Here is a 19,275-nt window from a genome sequence, read left to right on the forward strand (position 1 = left end):
TCATCCTGTATTTCCTGGGACATTTAGTGCAAAAGAATGACAGCAGAGCAAAGTTTGGACTATTAAAAGCTTGTGGATAAATTATAAGCTGACTGATGTGCGGTATTACTGCAGATTATGATAGCTCTTGTAATACAACCTCAAAGGTACTGAGTAATATGCAGTAAAAATCTATATTTACAGATTTAAGCTGATACGAAATTTGTCTGATTTATGTCAATGAAACTGAGCTCATGACATAGTTACTCTTTAGAGCCATTAACAAGCCAGTGGTCAGGTCATCTTTTCATATAGAGAGGATTTTTTTTCCTGGCTTACAGGTTGTGTGTGTGTTTGTATGAGAATTGTGGTTTAGTGTAACTGATATTATTGTATGGTTTTAACAATGCATCAGAAGACCATTGTGCACAGGGTGTTTGCTATATATTTCCTGTTACTGCAGCTAAAAAGAAAAAAGCTTGGGTCCTCTACCAGAGGCCTGGGAGTTTGAGGGTCCTAGGACAGGGCTCTTTTGAACAGAGATCTCGGATGTTGTTCCCGGGATCTGATGGCGCCACTTGCGTAACTTGGGGGTCACTGCACCGAGCTCCACTGGGACGACTGTTACCTTCACCCTCCACATCTTCTTGAGCTCTTCTCTGAGCCCTTGGTAATTTTCCAGCTTCTTTTGTTCTTTCTTCCTGATGTTCCTGTCATTCGGTATTGCTACGTCTATCACCATGTGCATCTTCCTCTGCTTGTCCACCTCTACTATGTCCGGTTGGTTAGCCATCACCATTTTGTCCATCTGTATCTGGAAGTCCCACAGGATCTTAGCTTGGTCATTCTCAACCACCCTAGGGGGCGTCTCCCATTTTGACTCGGGACTCCCAGGCTGTACTCGACATAGAGGTTTCTGTATACAGTGAAAATAATGAAGTGATGACAGAAAGAGCTCATGTAGCAATGACATCCTGAACACAAACAACCTGTGCCCCACTCATGTATTAACCCATGTGCCCATTCCTCTTAGCCGCTATGAGCTTCCATGTGGTACTGAGGCAGGTTATTGGTCGGTAGCTGGATGGGACCAGTACCTTCTGGGGGTCCTTGGGGATCATGACTGACTGACTACAGTTAGCCATTGTGGATGTCAACTAGCAGCTGGTACATTTGTACTGCCAGGCGCTCATGCCACTGCAATGGTTACCGGACCTTGTTCAGGGAAGTTGCTGTGGTTTGCTCTTAGATCCACTAGACACTGAGCATTGCCGTTATGGGTTGCGTCCTTCTACCAGATGCTCTTCCAGTATTGCTCAGTCTCCAGCCTTGGTGGTGCTGTTCTCATATTGGTCTCCTGCTACTGAGAGTACACCTTGGGTAGTGCTGTGGAGAACAGCTGGCTTATTTTCCTGCCTTCTATCTCGTTGGTATACCTCTTCAAGCGGCTGGCCAAGGTTGTGAGCCATTGCTTGACAGTGGGCCGAGCAGGTTTGGGGCATGTTTGCACAATCTGCCCCTAAGGTCTTACCAGTTGTGGTAAACCCCAGCCTCTATGGATCTTGGGCTTAGAGCTTGTTCATATGCTCTGTGCTGTCCTTCAGTCCAGCTTTGTGCAGCCAACGGTAGAATTTCTCAACCCTACCAGCCACTGCCAACCATGATGGTTCCTCTTCTTGCTCCTCTTCCTTCTCGGGTTTCTGCTGCCCGAGGTATTCACGTGATCAGTGGTGGACATCTTTCTAATGCACTACTGGATCTTTATTATTTCATCCTGAATAGTGGTTCTGACACTCACTATTCCTCGGCCTTCTTCCTTCTGCTCAGCATACAGTGTTTGGTTGCTGGATTTGGTATGTATGGTAAGGAGCTTTGTTGTCTATAGAAACAGTTTCGATTGGCATTTTATATAAGGCAGACATCTCAACTGCCTCCAGCTGTTGAGATGCCTTCAGCATTACATTACATAGTTAAAAAGATTCAGGGAGAAGAGTCGACAAACAAGTTTTATTAATTTTTTTGCATAGGTTGTTTTTGTTCAGGATGTCATTGCTACATGAGCTCTTTCTGTCATCACTTTATTTTATTTTAATGTATATTTTACATCTAAAAGGAAAAGAAAGTGTATAAGTGATACCGATTCTCTGTCATGGCTCACTGAGATACATGATGGAAATGAGCCACTCTTTATATTTGTAATTTCAGATCTGCTGTGCATTGTTCTTTAACATCTGATTGTTAAAATTGCTGAAAATAATTTTTGTAATTACTCTTTTGTACTTTATTCCTGCCTGCCTTGCCTTTTACCTTTTCCTTTGCATTTCAAAGTCTTCACATGTAATACAGCTTCGAATGATAGAAGTTTGGAATTCAAAGCTGTTTGCCTAAGATTTTTCACATACAGTTTATATGTCATCATAAATCACAAGTTTTACTTGCAAAGCATGCTGTGTAATAGAAAACATCTGAAATTAAGAATGACTTTTGCCTTGATAAGACAAGGTCTAAAATGTATTAAAATACATATGTATACACATATATGCATACATATGCTGCCAAACCGAGATTATATATATATATGCAATGTTTTCTGCATTGTTGCTCACATGTCATATTGTCTTCCAGAAGTGTTTAGTTTTATTTATGTCTTTGATTTTTTAAAATGGATTTTCATGTCACGAACCACAGCTGCTCACTTCTCTTGTATTTTTTATTATATATTATTTTTTAGTGCACAACATCCCTAAACTGGCAGCAATATAACATGAAACCAGAAAAAAAAAAAAAACATAAAAAAGAAAATATTTTTATGCTCATACTCTTGGTGAAAATCTTTGTCACCGGCTGACCCATTTACACACACCCCATGTGGCCCCTGATAAATAGAATTCTAAATCAATCTGATAAAATAGTACCATAGTCAGTTAAAAAACAACAACACATTATTTTATTTCTATTCATATACTCTGTTGCTTGTCCACTCCCATACCCTCTCTTCACAAGTCAGCTTTTGGCAGCAATCTGTACTACTGTACTCACTGCAGAACAACCTAACCACTTGTGTTCCTATAATTGAAATGCAAAGCCAGACCTCCAGCATAATCAGATGCTCCCTGATTTGTTTTTAGATTAAGTTCAGGAGTCATATGGTGTTTGTGGAATGGCTATGTTGTTATGATTTGAATGCAGTCAAGCTGGTGATTAAGTTTCCTCCACTACTGTGTTGCACAATATGTTTATTTCAAATAACATTATGCTTATTATTCCAACACATTATGTAAAGCCTGCTGCTCTTGTAACATAGAGGCAGAAATAACTGAGGAGTAGAAAAGAAAGCCTACTTGTTTTGTCACAGGGTTATTACAGAAATCAATATTTTTGCATGCACATGTTTCTTCTAGTTTGGGCATGAGCATTTATATGAACTATGTTTATTAATCAGAATCCTAAAGTTCTGAGGACCCATCTCTGATCGTGACTCAAGTTTATCACCCGAGTCTTAAGCAAGATAAGATACGAGTGTTATGGAAAATACTCAGCCTGGTTCTTGTACTGAAGAAAGTTGAGCTAAACTTGACCAGTTGCCTTCACAAACATGTGATGAAGGCTTTGGACAAAGTAGTCTTGGACCACCTGAGAGTGCAGGTGAAAATATTGCTTGACCCTCTGTAGTTTGTAGACCTGGGAGTAGAAATTGCAGTTATTTATATGCTGCAGAGAACTTACTGCCATCGAGACAGTAGCAGCTGCAAAGTGAAGATCACCCTCTTTGATTTCTCTAGTGCATTCAACGCTGCTATGCTGCTGCTTCTGAGGAAGAAGCTACAGGACATATCAGTGAGCACATCTACCATAAATACTGGACTATCTAGCAGACAGATTGTAAAATGTGAGCTTGGGCACTGTTCTGTCTAACTAAAGCTCCGCTTGTGACTGCACTCAAAAAAATGAAACGTTGACTTTAATTAAAATTATTTTGTCAACAGGTTCCACGAAATTGAATTATGTTAGTTTAAAGCAAAAATCTTTAGTTCATCTAATTTAAAAAAACTACTTAAGATTAACAAGACATATTTAAGACTAACTAAATCAAGTTATGTTGTATGAACATAGATGATATATTTTCAGGTTAGATAGTTTAGATTAGTTACTTCAACACATTTCTTATTTGTGGCAGTAAAATGTTAAATTTAAGTTAGATTAATTCAAATATTATATTTTCAGCCACCTTGTGCTTTATTAATTAGTTTTACATAAATCTATTTTGTCAACAGGTTCCACACAAATGAATTAAGTACATCCAACTTATTTTTTAAAATTTATTTTATTGCCAACACATTCAGTGAGCATTTGTGTAAACCCAGTCCAAAATAAAACACAACAGCTCATTAGGGTTAGTAATTAACAGTATGTAGACAGATGCAACATCAAGACTTTAAATTAAATGTCTGTATCTACCAGAAATAGAAGAAAGAAAAAAAAACGCATTGAAGATCACATAACACATTGATAAGATGACACTTGAGTCATGCACATGTGATGCTAGTAAGGTCTGTGAGTGTTTTTTTTCTTTTAGTGTCTAAAATGGATAGCAAAGTTGCTATTTGCAATGATTGCTTAGGGTCAGTCCAGTAACACAATGCCAATGAAGTGCTTTCCTTTAACAATGCAAAGTGAAGTGTCCACCTCAACAGCCACAATTTTAAAAAAAAATTATGTAACAACAACAACAACAACAATAATAATAATAATAATAATAATAATAAATAGTCCACTGATATTAGCAATCAAAGAAAATTACATCACCATCCCAAATAAAACTTTAACAAAACATGCCAACATTATGGTCTAACAATAAAACAGCTTGTCAGCGTTCAGTTTTTTTGCAACAGCACAGCAGTAACCATTTAACACTTGCCACTGTCAACATTTATTTTACCAGTGTTTGGGCAAAAAACTTCAGATGTAAACATTTTAACATGGAAACAATTGTTCGTCTTTAAAAGTCCACAAAATATACATTCATCCTGCATTCCCAACTTGGATGATCTGATATCCTCGTGTTGGTGTTGTTCCCAGACCATCATGAAAATGTTGTTCCAGGTTCAACATTGCAAGTGACCAATCACATTGTTGTGACGTTATTCTATTCCAAGCCATTTGTGCATTTATGAAATTCCAATGTTGCAAGGACAATATCAATTCTGCTTACTGTTTATTAAAGGGTTACGGTTAGGGTTAGGGTCAGTTGATCGGCGGACAGAGGCGGTTTCACGCAGCTTAAGTACAGTTTTTTGTTTTACGCCGGTTTTTCCCGAAGTCGCAAAAGTATGACGTCACAACATTCTGATTGGTCACTTGCAATGTTGATCCTGGAACAACATTTAGTATGATGATCTGGGAACAACACCAACACGGGGATATCAGATCAACCTCCTAACTTACCCTTATTTTTAGTATGTATTGCAATTACCTTTACAATGCACACAATGTAACACAAACTGAATATGAACATATTTCCACCTCATAACAATATGCCTTGAACGCTAATATACACACCACCCTTCAACATTTCTGGTGCAGTATCATCTCTCAATTAAATCCTTTAAATCTCAATACTTTTGATTGTCTCTTAGCTTTCAGTCTTGAGGTTAACTGAGATTCAGTGCATATATCCCACCCATTAAGAGTGCACATGCAGAGGCCAGGTCTTCCAGGTCATGCAGGACACACTAGATGGTTATACCCACATCGGCTGGAGGAGTGCTGGCATCAGCTCTTTCGATGGTAAAGATAGCAAGGGTAATTTGTTCCAGCTCCCTCTGAACAGCTGTAGCTTAGACACAAAAACATAGAAAAATGGCATCCAGTTTTAAAAAAAAGAAAGAAAAAGGGCCAAAGCTACCCTTTAATGACGTAAACACAATATTAGGAACATGCACCCCAGTGTGCCACTATTTTAGACTACAGATTCAACGATAAATATAAATAGTTTGGGTATACAAGAAGATTTCCCAAAACATTTAAACAGGTTCCATGCAAATTACAACAACAACAACATTACAACATGCAACAACATTAGTTATTCAAAATTTGGTTTAATACAGATAAAAAACTAAACTAAAATTACCAACCAATTATTCTTTGAAGAGGATGCTTGGGTCTTCATTCAGGTAAAAAGGTAGTGCCCTGAGGACACACTCCCTCCCCTTTTCAATGGTTTCCTTCTGTAGAGAGTGGCAGAGATACAGGAAGAGAAAACAGAAATACTTTAGGATGACAGAAACTCACATTATACGCAAAATGAATGACATAGCCACTGCACAGATAGACATGTACACAAGACCAACTAATCATCACATGGACATGAATAGTTAACCTGTTGGGCAGGGTTTCCACCACATTATATATGTCCATAATGGAGGTAAAGACAAACTAATACATCATCTTTTTTGCATTCAAAACATAACATAAAAACATTCACTTCTGGTTTAACCTAAATCAAGGGATCAGATTTTACATATGTTTAGGTAATTTAAATTTTCCAACGTTTTGAGTACCAAACTTTGTCTTGCTTAATATAAATGTAAGTGCACTGTGCAGCTACCATACACTAGCTGTTTAAATTTGAAAATGATCTTATTAGCCATAATATTTTGCTACCAACAGAATAACGCACCTGTGTGGCTGGGGCCAAAGTTTGTCTAATTTTCTTCCCTGCAACGCCTCCTTTTTTCTTGAAGACTTTTATGAGCTGGTCAGTGTATTGGTCAAGTTGTGTAAAAAGCCTTGGAACATGTGCAGCAGTAGTAATCCTCACATATTCTGCTTCCACCTGAAAATATGTCAACAAACACAACATACTGTACTGTAAATATACATACTATATGTACACATATACAAACTAAAACTAATGTAGAAAGACCTCATTAAAGCTATAATTTTAACACAAACATTTACACAAAATGCTAATGGAGCCATTACAGCTTTTATTGTTATTTATCAAGTTCCAAAAAATATTGATCACAGCTGATCTGAAAAGAATTTCATGCCTCAGGCCCTTGAACTGCAACCTTTACCATGGTTCAGATGTGGAGACGAAATAACAGGGGCATGGGATGGGTCACAAAAGAAAACTTAACTTATAAAACAGTTTTGTTTTTAAAAGTATAACAGTTCACATACCACATACAAGCTCAGCAATATCACATACACCACATCAGTATAGGAGGGAGCAGGTAAAGGCAGGATCTGAGATTTATAAAGAAAAAAAATAATTAATTCCTTAATTTCAAGAAGCAAATTATTGTTTGAATTACAACTAAATAAAATACTACTCAGAAGAAAAGCAAGAGATTGACACTGCCATGTACTAACTTTCTATAGAAGCAATTATCACCAGGTCTGTCGACCTCCATTGTCTGTCCACTCATATGTCTTGAATAATTTTATTAAAAAAATTAAGTGTGTACTTTCACAAACTGTAATTTATAACTACATTGATATGTATAACTCCGCTAGGAAACATGCTGTATTTACAGACCATTTTTACATAATACAGATTACTGATAGAGCAGAACAATGGTGTCACAGTGGCTTTCGCCCTTGACTTTTTGGATTTTAAATGTCACTTTATGCTATCCTTGCTATCCTATTCGATATTTCCGACTCTCGGATTACAGAAAAGGAATCCCAAGAAAGCAAATGGAAAAATAACCCCTTGAAAGAATAACCCCATGAACCCCTGTAGCTAATCCCTTAATAAAACAAAAAACAATAAAAATGTTTCTTACACAGTCCACAAAATAAGCATGTCCAGGACCCAGTAAAACTAATGTAAAACAAGCACACGCAAACGATATAACATGTCTTGTAAGACAAACGCAAAATATAACCATGCTGGACATATAGATACTACACAACATAGTCAAAGAAAAAAGTGGTCTTACCTCTCAAAGAAACAGCAGCTTGGCGCCAAAACAGCCTTTTTCAGTTAAATTTGAAGTCTTGCGCATGAGCAGGCACAAGCCGTGAAACCTTCTTGTTCTGCGCGGTTTCATTACAACTGTTTTTGCATTACTGCCACCTTGTGGATATACAAGGTATATCGATCCTCATTGACTTAACTTAAATGTTATGCGATCAAGTAACACATTAGTATTATGTACGTTGAATAATAGACACAATTACGTAGACTTGATTACAAAAACATATGTTAACTTAACAAAAACATATATTTTAAGTAAAATGAAAATAAATAATTAATATACACTGAACAATCCACCTCATTCATTTTTTTGAGTGTGTGTGGTCGCCATTCTTGTTGACCTTGTACACTTCAAAATCCAGTACAACTCTGGGACATGCCAATTCCAGAAATACTTTGGTTGTGCAATATTATTTAGATGATTATTTCATAATTAGTTTTATGTCATAATCATCTCAACCGCTGTAATGGAAGAATTTCCCAAATATGGGATATGTTTATATACTTCAACTTCGTCTTTTATCTATCATAGAGTCCCACGGATCTCTTAAAGTCAAGGTCTAAATGATTGTATCAATTGAATGATCTCAACTGTCTAAGACACACACAGTTTAACATTGGGTTGTTTGAAGAGTTTTTCTGTGTGCTGCATTTTTCTTTGCAAAAAGAAAAGTTCAAGAAACTAACAATATCAAAAACAATCTCTTTTTCTATTTTTTTTTTGTCAAGTAATGAAAGGTTGTTAGGTTGTGTTAGGTTGCTACTGTCACAGATTAGTAGGCAGAGGACTCACTCGCAGGACTCTGAAGTTTAGAGAGAGGGTGAGGGTTTATTTGAAATGTGACACCAAGTGAGAATATATACATATATACAGTGGAACAGATAACACGGGGCTCCAGGGAGTAGGGCGGGGTCCGAAGGGAAGGTCCAAGACGGGGGTACACACACGCTCTTCTTCCACTTGATCCGTAACTCAAAAATGTCCACACTAAGAAGCTCACGCTCACTCACACACATCCACAGAAATCCAGACGGCAGGGAAGACGGGCAGGGAGTCTAGAAGGCCTGTACACAGAGGAAAAAACAAAGTCAGGAGGAAACTCTAGGGGATCAAAGGAACACTTTCATAGGTTACGCTACACTGACACTTGGTAATGTGACGATCCAGCGAGGAAGCAGCCTCTCTTGCCATCTTAAGTAGTCTGCCAGGATCAGTGTGAATGAGCCACAGGTGTGTGTTCAGGGTGGGTTCAGAGGCGGGGAACCAAGGTCCAGTTCCGCCCTGGTGGGAGAGGTTAAGACAAACAATACACACACCACGACCTCTCCAGATCTTGAGAACCATGACAGCTACAGTATTATACTGTATACTCAAACTCATATGGGAGATTGTTTATGTTTATTCAGGGGAAGAAACATGATGTAAATAGATGATGGTCCTCTTAAGATGACCACCCAATTACTGTTGAGCTGTTCTCGCATTTTACAAAGGGAGGAATAAGTAGTGTTTAGTCCATTGATAAGATGAGAATTTCAAGTGTCTACTAAATCTAGTAAAGCACTATATAAAGGTGCTTCATTCACCACTTGCCTGTTAAGTAAATATTGATACATTTTCTAAGTCCTTTATTTCTTTTTAAACTGCTCTTTCAATTTTACCTTTACCATAAGAAATATTGATAATTGTCCTTGAACTTTCTCCTTTGTGGCTTGATTTCTATCTAGTATCTTTTATATGCACATGTATACTCCACACACAGAGAATTGGTAGGGTTTGCCAATGTCAATCAAGCTTTTAAGCATAGTCCACAAATGTCCAGGCCGAGGCTCCTATGTTACCAAGGTAATCAGACGATCATCAAATAATTAATCACAAAGTTAATCTTGAAGCTATATATTGGGATTCAGTTCCCAGTCGCTATCAGAGTACAATACTCTAGCATACATAGCATAACCATCCTTCTGAAACAAAATATTTGGTAAACAGACGCATGCTGGAGAGCTGAATTGTGTTCAGTCCTATTAAGTTCCTCTTGTCACTGTCATTAATGAATTATGAAACCACAAATTTCTAATAGTAATCTGTAAAGACAATGGATTTTTAGGGTTTGATAATACATGTACAGATTTTCGATGGACTTTGTTATTTAGCTCTTCATTCATTTGCATTGCTGCTACCTCAAAAGAAACCTAGAGAGCAGTTTAGGATATTTATGAAACGTTTTGTGTGCCCTGACATTTTCACTGAATGGACTCACACAGAGGGCAGTTCTTCTGAATGCCAAAATATACCAAGTGTATTAGACCATATAGATATTTTAACCCAGCAGTGCTTTATAGGTGAACATTATTTCCTACCCAATGAGAAGGGTAATACTGCATATTAAGAAATCATTGAAAACAACTGCCAGTATTGTTCAGTTTTTAATCAGGTGTCCTGACAACCACCATCTGCTTTAACCAAATCCCAGTTTCATTGGATTTGTTAATTGATTTGTTTCACATGTAGACATATGGCTATCAGGGACTATATTTACTTTATGCAGGAATTAGGATACGAACCCAAATGCAAGACAAAACAATGCCTTTCATTTTCATTACTGAGGTGGTGAATCTACCACCTGAGAAATCCTGGGTTTAGGCAATGTCAATTTAGTATGACAAGTGGAGATGTGTCATTTAGTCATACTGCTTGATAAAAGAAACTGACATATAATACACCTGTATTTTCTTGCTTTAGGCTCCTCCGGAAGCCTCTGTTATCTTCATACTGCCCAAGGTGAATTTAAGGGACTGGAATATACTCCATGATGGACAAGAGGCGTGACGAGAAAGCATAAGTTGGAAGAATGAAAAGCACCAAGGTGACAGGCATAATAAATAAACAAAATGCAACTTTAGTCGTAATAACAGTGGCTGGATTAGAAATAAACAAGAATGCCGGAGAATTTAAGAAAAGCAGGTACAAATCCAAACGAAAATTAAACAAAGGCAGTTCAAAGAATAATGAAAGGAAAAATACAAAAAAAAGAAACTCAATACAACGGGGAGAGATTCAGAATACACAGCCAGAAAACACAAATTAACCAACAAAGGAGGAGAACGCACCAACTAAATAGAGTGAAAGAGGAAGGCCGACAAGCCACAGGTGAAATACATCAAGATGGATAAGACAATCTCAATGCCAGAAAACAAACAAAGACAGCAAAACAAGACAACTAATCACACACGGAATGTGATTTGTTTATATAAATATATATTGATTAGAAAATAAATATATAATTGTATAACTAAAATAGTAAAGAACATAAAAAATAGCAACAGACACAAAAACCTTATATGATAATAAACAACGCTTTTGTACTTCAAGATTTTGGCTTGGCTTCCAGTTATTTTGTAGTTGTCAAAAATGCTAAACACGAGTGACAGGTTGCTGGATGTTTGCCTTTTAGAGTTAAGTCTTTATGCTTTCTTCAGGTAAAGGTTATGTTATCCTCAGAGGAGATCAGCATGGAAGCCCGGGCCCCAGCAGGTAACTCTGCCAGTCCAGTTTATGCCATTCTGAGCCATGCTCCCTAATTAGTCCACAGCTGTGATGCTCCTGGGAAACTGAATATCCATTTCCTGGTTCCCTCCTGCAGGCTGACACTAAGACTATCAGGATAGATTGCTGCAATACAGGCAATTTGTTTCCACTCTACCAAAGAAGTTATAATAACATGGATCCTAGAATATTTCATTAACATTCATTTGTGATTTTATTAAACTTTTTGAGTGGTTCCTGCAGTCCCCTTTATCTTTGAGTGCAATATAAAGTAAGATCACAGTGGCATGAAAAATTGTTTGGATGTGGATTTTTGACCAGTGACTAGAGATTGATGAGATGAGAGTCCAAGGCGCATGGTTTTGAAAAGTAAATCACTGTAGCTTGGCAAATTTAGTAAAATGGAAAGAGAATCAACTTCAAGCATGAATAGCGGGGCTTAATGATGTCCAAGGACTGAGGACATCTTGCTTGGTATGATAAGTGAGAGCTGTTGTTTGACTCTTTCAAAGAAAAACTAAAGCCCTATATCAAACAGCTTTCATTATTCTCTGCTGTTCACAAGACAATTCAATCAGCAAAGCAATTTAAGGAAAGCAAAGGATTATTAAAATAATAGGCAGGTGTGTGAATAAAAGACAATGAGCCTCTTTCAGGGCTGAAAAGATATGCTTCTCATGTAGAAGTACTTGTGCTTATGTAGTAAGTCAAGTTACTGCTACAAAATACCACTGGAAGGGTAACTACATATTATAAGATGAAAACCAGTGTTTCATTGCTTTCTCTGGTTTAATATTTTATGTGTAATTCACTTTCTCACCGAAGTGAGGTTAGATGTGGGCAGAAATGTTCTTTGATCTTCTTGTAACTAGACCTAGTCGTGATACCACAATATACCGACAAACTCTGTAGAGCATGCCAAAATGTTTAATTTATTAATTAAGCATTAAAAAAAATGTTTAAAACAGTTTAGCAAAGTCCAAATACCAATGTGGAAGGCATCTTCCTTAGTTGTAAAATCCAAAATGTGACTTCTGGATGACAGCCAGACAACCTGATTTCAGAGAAAAGCTGTCAGCTGGTGAACCCTGGTGAATCATGGGCAGACAAATGCATACTGCACTTGAAATTGTTAATTTTTGGTGTGCTACAGCCTGGGTTTGCTTCCAGTCAAGACATGGAAAAACTCCATGTGATGCGTTCATGCTGAACAGAAGTGGCCATTAATGGAGTATGTAATCTCAAACACCAAACACACAAACTGGCAGCATTGTAGAGCAATAGAAGAGTCCTTTTCATGATACATATCTATCTATCTATCTATCTATCTATCTATCTATCTATATATATATATATATATATATATATATATATATATATATATATATGGGTGAGTATATAATGATCATCATACAAGCATGCTTCACATCCCAACATCCATGAGTGGATCATTGACAGTGGATTTTTGCCATTCGTGCACAGTGCACAATGGCATGCTGTAGATGATGTACTTAATCTATAGGGATCATATTACGAAACAGACTTCAGTGACTGTACTCATAATCAACCTGTTCACACTGTTAATGGTAATGCTTGTTTTACAGTGACAACACAATAAGAATCAGAACTGGAGAGGCAAACGCATGCTTGAATAATACAAACAGTATAGTGATTTACTACTGTGACATGATAAATTAGGATTGCATAAGCTATTGAAAACAAAATTCATTTAAGTCCACAGTCTGATAAAAATAAGGTAATTTGATAGAAATGAATTATAATATAGAGGCTTAAACTGAGATTAAGAAATATACAACTAGCCACTTCTGCAGAGTGTCGCTCCTGATAATCTACAAGGGGGGATCATTTGTGGGGAGCTGCAGCTCCGTTCAGTTTTGAAAACAAACATAAGTTGGGTGAAAGATATCACATCTGAGAAAAGTCAATATCTTTTACCTACCATGAAATATTGATTAGATAGCTTAGAACATAGAAAATCACGAGTCAATATTTAATCACGGACGATGCCTTTCTCTTACTGATGAGGGAAAATATCTTAATTATTACTGCACTGGAGCAAGCCACTTCACTTGGGCTGGGTTACATCACACTTACAATAAATGAGAGTTGAGAGGGAAAACTCATCCTATTATACTACTCTGACTGGGGTTCAGATTCCCTGGACAACTGTTTCCTTCCTGTCGCCTTCAGACTTCTAGACTCTTTTGCCATTTCCTGTTTTCTCCTGGGAAGTTGATAAATCAGTCCTTGAAGTAAGCCTGTACCAGAAATCTCAGATCTTAGACATGGATATCCCCTTGTGGGTGTGCAGATGACTATTCATTTTTATTGTCACAGTTAGAGATGAAACTGACAGTTTGTGAATTGCCTGTTCAGTTACTTTTGGCAGCATCGCAGAGCAATAAAAGAGTCATTTTCATGATGACAATTGATGATGATGATGATGATGATGATGATCCCAAGCAGCCATTTAAAAACACAAACTAAATATGAAACCAGAAACAGAACTCTCATGCAACAAACAACATGGCATGGCAATTTTTGATTATACATGCACAAGCTGGCCTGCGGCTTTGCTGACCAATGCGCCATACACTTTTAATAAGAAGTGCACACAAGAGGGCAATTACACAAGAAATTAAGGGGAATAAGAAGTATGCAAGGATGTGGCAGTCTAAACTAATGCCAGTGACCTTCCTGTATATTTCTGTGTATGCATTCTTGCCTCTGTAAAGGTTGAAGGAGGTTTAAAATGCATTAGAATTTCACAAGCAGGGAGAAAAACCACTGCAGTTCATGGTTCACCAGGTAACCTTTACCATCTGTGAAAAAGCAAGAACAAACAGGTGCAGAAAGAGTATTTGTTTTTTTTAGATAATCACTATTAGTTTGACTCTTTTCTTCTTTTGCAAATAACCTTGTCTGCCAATATTACACGTTGTCATGTGTCTGATTAATTAGCGGTATAATAAGTACTAAGGATGAAAGTACTCAAGTATTCAGGAGAAAAATAATCTTTGATGTGTTTGATAAAAATGGAGGACAGCAAGTGCAATTGTATCCTTCTCTGTGGTATCATAGCAGCGTATAATGAGATTAACACGCCTCTGGTGAAAATCTTTTAATTAGGAAGTGTAATTGGTAGTTGTAGTTCAATTTCACTATGAACTACTATAAGAAATGGTTAAAAATTGACTTAGGGAACCATAGATAGATCACAACTCATAAAGTTTGTGACTTTACATACTGTACATTTTCATGCAGAGCAATACTGTGGCCTTTTATGCACCCCGAAGTCAGAATCACATGCAGATTTTAAAGCATACACTACATTTGAGACTGACTCATGCTACACTGCATTCATATTCAACTCACTGTAGGTTCCCCACTCCTTTTGTGTATTTTGGGAAGACTCAAGTAACACCATACTGTCAGGGGGACTGAAGAATACCACTTTTAGTAGCATTAAAATATGATTCTTTTTCTATCCCGCCAAAGCGCTTTGACACAGGGAAGAGTGTTTTTTTTTTTTGACAATGCAGACACAGTATGGTATTTGTCCCAGCTGCGGTTTCCCTCAGTTTGTAGTCAAATCAGTCATGTGTGCAAGTCCAGCTTTTAGTGCGCTCATCCCATTTTCTGGTCTTGTATTTGGTCCACATGGATAATAAAGCTCCTGGCAAGGCTGACTGGGGTTACATTTGCAGGACAGGCTTGAGCCTTCACTGAGCGACAGCAGCTATTGATCAGGGACAGACAGGAGACGGTACTGAATACAATAAAGACAGACCCTGTATTCCTTCCTTCTTTCTTATTCCTTCATCCAACTCACTGTTTTAGTTTTTCTTCACCTACTCCAGATCCTTATTTTCCTATAGTATTTTCTTTCCCACACATTTTCTGTAGAACTTGCATTCATATTCACATGCTCACACTCTCCATTTGTCTCTTACTGTCTTTACTGCCTCTCTTGCTTTTCTCATCTTTCTTTCTGTCTCTTGCCCTTCATTCATCTTCTTTTTTCTGCACCCTCATTTTTTCTCTTCCAACTTTCAATCCCCATATTTATTTCATCACCTTGATCGAATGCAGATGATTCAAAATCCAAACCTACCTTGCACACACAAACATCTGTACAGACTATATTTAAACCTCTTCTTATAACATCTGCGCCACCAGGGGGAAGTGGAAAAGGTAAAAGTAGGCCATATTTGGGCCTGCAGCAGCTAGTCAAATGAAACAAGAAAGATACCCTGTTTTCTTATAACATGCTGTCTGAAAAACAACAGAAACATAACAAAGCTATATATATATATATATATATATATATATATATATATATATAACGCACAGAAACTGGCCTTCCAAATTTTGTCTGTTCGTTTGGGAATTTTTGTCATGATTAACAAAGACCGGTATTGATGAAATGGGATCTAGAGAGTATGCGAATTACAAGAGGTTTCCTTTCCAGGCAGCTCAAATAGCACACTATAGAGACTCTGGGTTTTATTAGGTGCTGTCATGCTCCAATGAGAACGTGTAAACACCACTTCATGCATATTCCAAAATTACCGATGCACAAAAAAAACTTGCTTTCATACATTATGTAGATTAATAATTTCATTTAAATGTCTTATTTTCCACAAAGACAACCCCGACTTGCCTTTTGAGACTTGATGTCATAATTAGAACAACAAATACAATCGCTGTTGTCTCACTATTTGAAAAAAATAATAATAAATCAAAAGCTTTAAAATCTAATGCTTAAGGCATAGTTCTTGACGTTGTAGGATTTTGGATTGGAATTGTATGCAGCTGCGCTCCCTCTCCCCTAATGTCACTCTCAGGCTGGTCCCTTGCAACAGCTTTCAGGCAACGGCGCTCTCCTTTGTGTGTCTCGGTCTATTGACGCTAATGAGATGGTAATCTGAATGAGGGTCAGCTGTGCTAAATGCCACTCACAGACATCAATCACGTCCCTTGAGTAACTGGCAGGCACAGTGCCACAGTCTCAAAATTCTATTCCTTTCCTAACTGAAATCCCTCACATTTAGAAGTCCATTAAATGACAGTGTTTAGAAGGCAGTGTTCATAAATTTGAAATTCACTCTGTTTCCTTTGCATCGTGAGTGGCAGAAATAACGGCTGTGATCCGCAGAAGCAGTTGTTGTGTTACAAATGGACATGGCAAGCTGCAGTACGGCCTGTAGTCATGTAAGAGGCTCTCTATCCATGATGATAAACTTGCTCTGCCACAGAGAACCAGTACCCAAGGATACAAGAGGATGTATCTAACACTGGTGTCACCCAAGATTGATCCCTTCTCCCAGTGGGGAAGGCACTCGTAATTACATTGCAAAGGGCCAACATTGCATCTTTTCCCAACAAACAACTTGGAACAATGCAAGTGGCAGTTCAATTAAGAGGAGCTCTGTTTATTAGCTGCAAGTTTGCATTATTAATTAACAGATGCAGAAGAATGCCAATTCTGCTGCCCACTTGTCATCTCATGGAATAAGAATTAGAAACAGTTAACAGTGGAATAAATACAAGTATTGGGTTTCTAGATTTAGAAACTGTTTGGTAAAATAAAACAATATATTTTTAAAACCTCATTGTACCAAATTATCACAGCACATCACTTTTCTCTCACATTGTGGTCCTAAAGGCTCCAAAAGTAGAGTGGAGGGCAGAGACGTTAGCTATCAGGACCCTCTCCTATTTAATCAGCTTCCAGCTTAGGTTTAGGAGACAAACACCATCTTCTACTTTCAAGATTAGGCTTAAGTCTTTTGTATTTGGCTATAAGGTGATCAGCTGAACCTACAGTTCCCATTAGTTAGCACTGAACATTTCACCTCTGCTCCCTTCTTTAGACTCCCCATGCAATTGCATACCACTAATACATGTTAGTAACTTTTGTCTGCTATGAGAAGGGGTTTAAGTTTTATCCCATTTATTAATTGTGGTCTCTCATTTTTTCCAACTTCACACCACTCATTTGGTCATAGTAGATGACTCCCCTCTCTGAGCCTGGTGAGATGTCTTTCTACCAAAAGGGCGTTCTTCCCACTGTTGTCAAATAGTTTCCCACAGGAGATATTGTGATCATTGGTTCTCTTTCCAACTTTTTGGTTTATTTAGTTTGATCAAATGTGATTTAAAAAACGGTTTAATTGAATAATTTTTGAAGATTGAAAATACCAGAGAATGAAAAGAGTAGTAATATCTCCTTTTGAAGAAGATGAATTAAAGAAGTAAAAACATTTTTTAAAAATTCAGTACACACACACACACACACACACACACACACACACACACACACACACACACACACACACACACAATATATTTCTCTGCACATGTAGTTTTTCTTAGGTAATCAAAATCCTCTTATAATACACTGAATCTTCACTTTTAAGCATTTCTTGGTCTTAAACCATAATCAGGATGTTTTGGTGGACAACTTCCCCGCATTGCCTCAAAAAACAGAGTGGCTTTTGACGGGGATTAGAGTTCATTGCACAAGATGTGCCAACTGACAGTGTCCATGGATTTGGCAAAGATGTGCATTACATGATGTCCTTTGTTAGAGCTGCAAACACAGAGCTGTGATTTGAACCATGGCTGTGTTAGTAGAGAGCAGCTTGTGAAAGCTTGATAAATCCTATAAGTATCCGATCACATCTAAATCCAGAACAATCTATTGCTAGTCCCAAGGATCAAAAATAATAATACAGCGGCGTCCTGGAATCCCTTGATACAGTAAAACACATGAGAAAATGTATACTGCACATAGCTTGGATTTGTTTTTAGCAGAGGGAGTGATGCATTTAAATATACTGTATTTTGGCTGGGACTCTGTAATGGACATGAGTGGGAGATTAAATGGCAGGCTTACTGACAAAAACGGCTAAGTTTTTAGATGGTGTCACAGTTGAGTATTTCTTGCTACAGTGAGTTCCTGAACTGCTGTTTCTGAGCCATTATTTTGTAGCTAAAATATCCCAAAGCAAAAACAGCATCAAGTGACAGTTGGAGAACTGAGAGTTGTTGCAAAGACTAAAACATCAAGGCTTCAGATCCTTTTCTCTGACTTTAAGAGAATTTCAAATAATAGAATTGGTTTGTCAAAGTTTCAAGAGAAAAAAAAAGATTCCGAAGGAATCCACATAAGACTTTGTACGTGGACTTCAGTGCAAAGTAGAAAAATACAGAACTGAATCTGCAAGTAGCAGACAGTATTTTTCATGTTATATTTTGGACAATGCCAAATTCTCAAGAGGGAACAGAGAAAAAGGCATAAAGTATAATGCATGATCATGAAAACATGCCAAGAAGCAGAGCCTATTAAGTGGATCCCAGCTTGCATCGTGTCTTAGCGCTTAATTTTTTGCCATTGTATCTTCGCTGTTAATCTTCTCCACAGAGGTACAGAAGGATCAAAGCCCACTTTTTCTGCACACCCACTCACTAAAGACTGTTTCATCCCCCTTAGGTCAGAACATTTATTTATATATTTTTGTTATCTGGTGCCCTTTAAAGTACATACACTCAGTGTCCATTAATCTCAACTTACAGCACTGCAATGTCAAACTGTATGCAACTGCTGCCTTGTCACAGCCATGAGGCTTAAGGAGGACTGGTATCCTTCACATTGGGTGTGACTTTGCAAATGATTGATAGCATGTCTGTTGCTTGACAGCCAATATTCTGCAGGACTGTAGGGTGGGATTGGTAACAG

At 37.6% G+C, this 19,275-nt stretch overlaps 1 long non-coding RNA gene across 2 annotated transcripts; it reads right to left on the reverse strand.

Annotated features, from left to right (window-relative positions):
- Window positions 1-3,978: 3,978 nt before the first annotated feature.
- On the reverse strand, window positions 3,979-8,163 carry LOC146562967 (uncharacterized). Of its 2 annotated transcripts, XR_014894697.1 has the most exons (5): window positions 7,929-8,163; window positions 7,165-7,230; window positions 6,659-6,814; window positions 6,114-6,206; window positions 3,979-5,815 (listed from the first exon to the last, which is right to left on the reverse strand). It is a non-coding gene; the product is annotated as an uncharacterized LOC146562967 (long non-coding RNA). The 2 variants fall into 2 exon arrangements; XR_014894698.1 differs by lacking the exon at window positions 7,165-7,230 and having other exon boundaries at window positions 7,929-8,160.
- Between the last annotated feature and the right edge of the window lie 11,112 nt (window positions 8,164-19,275).

Source organism: Mchenga conophoros, linkage group LG12, assembly GCF_057382185.1.
Source record: "Mchenga conophoros isolate Kocher_MC1m ecotype Shallow Benthic linkage group LG12, M_conophoros_male_GT1.1, whole genome shotgun sequence".
Lineage (NCBI taxonomy): Eukaryota > Metazoa > Chordata > Actinopteri > Cichliformes > Cichlidae > Mchenga > Mchenga conophoros.